Consider the following 4,362-nt stretch of genomic DNA (forward strand, 5'->3'; position numbering starts at 1 on the left):
GAAACTTAACACTATTCGTGGGAAATCACATGGATAACTGGCTTTTTTTTAAACACTCGGGTTGTTTTATTCAGTTCGTTCATTAAGTCTTACAGTATAATCCCAACCCTCGCCTAAACCACCCTTTTGCCCTGCGAAGGGTCTAAGGGGGTTATTAAGCTCGTTCGAGTGGCCTTTACCCGTGCATAGCGCACCTTCCGCCTTTATTTGAAAAGTTCAATTTTCTAATTTTCAAATGCCTCCCTCTTGAACATCCTGCATTTTTTTAATCGCCCAGCCTAGCGGGAGGACAACTCAGCCTCGACCGCTGCTGCGGCCTCGGCTTCCGTCAGTCCTACACGGGGCTCCTCCACTGCCGGTCGCACTGCTTCTGAAAAAGCTGTATCAGTTGCTAGACGATCTCTAACGTCGTAGTCGTCGTCGCTGTCGTCTATCGCAGCTGGGCGATTTGTGCCGTGCATTTCAGCCCGGACTGCGCGCTGACGTTCCCTTTACCTCGCCACCGCGAGATGGTTTACATCCCGTCTCCGCTCAGTCCTTGGTGAGGGCGGTGGTGGGGCGTGCGTTCTGCCTGTCGCTGCTGCGTTGCGGCTCTTCTCGCTGCATTACGGTTGTCGTTGTAACGCCGTAGCCTCTCCAGACGAAGGACGTCTGCGTTGCGGAGCTGGGCGTTGTCGGCTAGTACGCCCTGCTTGAATAACGACGTGTGGAAGTCGTCCCACTCACGCTGCAGAATGATGGTAATCTGCTTGGCTGCCTCGCAGACGTTGCTCCAGTTCTGCTGGCTCTGGAGCATGTAGATCAGCAGAGTGCCCGGGTTGACGCCGTCCATCAGCCTTTCTCGAACATCGGCGAAGTGCGGGGATAAGAACATCGCGTGTTCGACGCTCTCTCTTACGCCGGGACAATGCGGGCAGTCCGGGGACGAGGTGAATTTCATATCAGCAAGATACTCACGGAAGAATCCATGACCGGAGATGATTGGCTTTGGCTGGCACTGATGGTGGATCGTCCACGACGAAAGCCATACTGCGCGTCCGAGAGCTGCGGTGAATCCGGGTCCTCGAGGTGTTTGTTGAGGCGATTGAGGATAAGCCGCTCCAACACTTTGCCTAGTGCGTCCAGCATGCATAGTGGCCTGTAGGAGCTGCTCTCCCCGGGGGCTTGGCTTGGGCCTGGCTTGGGCAGCAGTACCAAGCGCTGCCGTTTCCACTGCTGCGGAAACGTACCAGTGTTGAGGCAGTCCTGGAACACACGGCAGAATACCCCCGAGTACTTCTCGATCGCGACCTTCACCGCAGCATTGGGGATACCGTCCAATCCTGGCGCTTTCTTTGTAGTCATTTGAGCTGCGATCTCCTTCAGCTGTTCGGGGGTCACGCGTACGATATCGGACACTTCCGGATCGACATCACCGGTTTCCGGCCAAGACACCGGTGGGTGGGTGGGGAACAAATCAGAAACGATCCGTCCTAGCTGAACCGGGTCTGTCTCAGGCGGCACAGGACTGCCGCGCATTCGCGACAGAACGACCTGGTACCCCACTCCAAACTCGTTCTCCTCGGCGATGTCGATAAGTTTTGCAAATTCCGCGCGTTTGCTAGCTTTAATGGCTTTTTCGAGTCTTGTTTTTGCAGTCCAGTGCTCAGCTGCGACGAAACTCCTCTCCTGAAGATCTGTGGTTAGACGCATCCGCTCACGCGCTGCAATACACTCGTTCCGCAGCTCTTCAATCAACGGTGACCACCAAAAGACGTCGCGGTGTTGGTGCTGCAGCACGTTGGGGGCCCGCTGCATGGCAATGTCGCACCTGTCGACCATTGCATCGACTAGGCCAGCATGAGTCGTGCCTGTTCCGCGAAGTTCACGTCCTCGAGAGCGGAACGGAAACTCTCTTCGTGGAACTGCGTGGTAACCCATCGCCTACCAGCGCAAATAACGCACTGCCGGCTGGCTGACGGACTTCCATTCGACGACCCGCGGGACTATTGTTCCACTTCCCCAACAGTGTAGGTTATCAGTTGATAGTCTGACCGGGCGAACTCGTGTACTTCCCACGTTTCTCGCCGAGCGTTTCTGGCCGAGGTGGCCGCTCCTCTGCCAATAAACGTGGGTTCATTCCCGCAGTTAATAACTTGCAGCTGGGCGCTTTGGATAAACTGCAGCAAGTCTTCTCCTCTCTGGTTGTTTCTGGCATTGCCCCACTCCGTGTGCCAGGCGTTAAAATCGCCGGCGATGACGACTTGGGGGTGCGATGATGCCTCCAGCTGAACAGCGGCCAGAAAGCTTTTGTACTCGTCCTCAGGGCGTCTTGGTCGAGCGTAGCAGCTGATGAAGACGATGCCACCAATCTGTGGGGCTATGACTCCAGGCACAGCACTGCGCAACATCCGCTGGATTTGGTAGGAGCTAGTAGCCACAACTGTTACAGATTTGGCGGCATCATACGCCCAGCATCCGTTGTTCGCCGGTGGTTGGTACATATCCGACAGGAGCAGGACGTCAGCACGGTGTCCTCGCGCTGCTTGCAGCGCCAAGTCCTGCCCTGCCTGACAGTGATCCACATTTATTTGAGCCACTTTTAGGGTGAAGGCGAAGCCGGCTGTTCGCAGCTCATGTGCCCAATGCGATGAGGTGCACCGCAGGCCGCATACTTCACGTCACCGGAGCAGTCCCGGGCTTTGTGGCCTTCGCTGCCGCACTGGATGCACAGTTGCTGTCGGTCTGCCGGGGAAAGGCATTCGTGAGCGAGATGGCAACGCTCCAGGCAACGGTAGCAGCGCTGGTGCTCAGGTGCTGCTTTTTGACGTCTCTTATTTTGCTGATGCAGCCATACACGCGTAGCTTCGTCCCCTCGAGGGCAGCGGCAGCCTTAGCGGGCTGAGTGCCATCTTTCAACTCCCACACGCTCACCCGGACATTGTCGATCGCCTCTCGTTGTTCTCCTTCTATGGCCTTTTTGATGTCCTCTTCTGTTGCCAGTCGATCGATGTTCGTAATCAGAACATCGGCCATGTCGGTGATCACCCGGGCTAGTCCGGCGTCACCAACGATCTCCTGTACTTCCGCGCGGACCAGGCTGGGGTAGGCCGAATGACTTAGGTCCATTCGAAGATTGGCTGCGTGGCTGCGCTTGTCCATCTTTAGGTGGTCAGCAAGGCCCTTGTGCGGGTCTTGTTTCACCGCATCCTGAACATTTTGGTTCAGCGTGTACCAGGTATGTGCTGCACTCGGGATCACCTCGATCTTGTCCGGCCTTGGCCGAACCTTTTGCTGCTGCCGCTGCTGCTGCTGATGCGCCTGCTGCCTGAGTTGCGGCGGCATATACAGCGTTCCCTGTTGTTGTGGCTGCTGCTGCTGCTGCTGTGAGCCAGCGACCACCTGTCGCTGTGGCTGACGCTGCTGCTGATGTTTTTGCTTGCCAGCGACCACCTGTCACTGCGGCTGGCGCTGCTGCTGCTGCTGCTGTTATGAGCGAGGCTTACCTGTGGCCCGGCCGCGGTATTTGCGGCGTACCACCTCAATACAGCTAAGTCCTGGCATGACTTCCTCTGTCGAGGCTTCCTCGCTGCGCAACGGCTTGGCAGCGCGCGACGTTGACGCGCGGGGCTGCTTCTGCTTATGCTGGTTCCGCTGCTGCTGCTGCTGTAGTGGCTGATGTTGTTGCTGCTGCTGCTGCGCAGAGGATAGGCGTGGAAACGGAGTAGGAAGTTGACGCGGACTAGCTGACGGTTGTCCGCCGCCAACCTTTGCCGCCAAAAGAGAGTTAAGCACATCTCTATCGCGCTGATGTGCGGCGGCGAGCTTCTCCATCTGTGCCTCCAGCTTCTCTTCTCGACGCTTTGCCTCCTCCTTCTCCTCTTGCAGCAGTTGGCACATGCCGGTTATCTGCTCTAGGAGGCGAGCATTTTGCTCCTTCATCTCAGAGTTCTGCTCCTCGAGCCGTTGAATCGTTGCTGTGAGCAACTCGAGCTTCGGTGTGGCCGAGGCGACTTTGGTTGGTACGGCGGGCTTGTTGATGCCTGTGGCGCTAACCCTGGGCAGCACAACACGAGGCTTGGTCGCAAACAGCTTCGAGCTATATGCCAAGCTGCTACGGCAGTCCACGGAGGCCGACCTCGCACTCGCGCGGGTTGACATCCCGGATGATGCCATCACCGTTGCCGACGTTCAGATTGGTGGGTTAAATAACCCTGGGGGTCGAAATGACCCCGGGGGTTGATATGACACCGGGGGGTCGGGATGACCCCAGGGAAGCAACGCCGCCTAGCTGATGTTCTGCTGCTCGCTCGCTGCTGTAAAATCCTGCTTCCACGCCGGTTTTTCCACAAAGGTCCAAATTACTGGTTGGCGGGGGGGAGG

The 4,362-nt window shown here is 57.1% G+C and overlaps 1 pseudogene; it reads right to left on the reverse strand.

Annotated features, from left to right (window-relative positions):
• Positions 1 to 278: 278 nt before the first annotated feature.
• On the reverse strand, positions 279 to 4,140 carry LOC120961295 (uncharacterized; annotated as a pseudogene).
• Positions 4,141 to 4,362: the final 222 nt, after the last annotated feature.

Source organism: Anopheles coluzzii, chromosome 2 (genome assembly GCF_943734685.1).
Source record: "Anopheles coluzzii chromosome 2, AcolN3, whole genome shotgun sequence".
NCBI classification, from domain to species: domain Eukaryota; kingdom Metazoa; phylum Arthropoda; class Insecta; order Diptera; family Culicidae; genus Anopheles; species Anopheles coluzzii.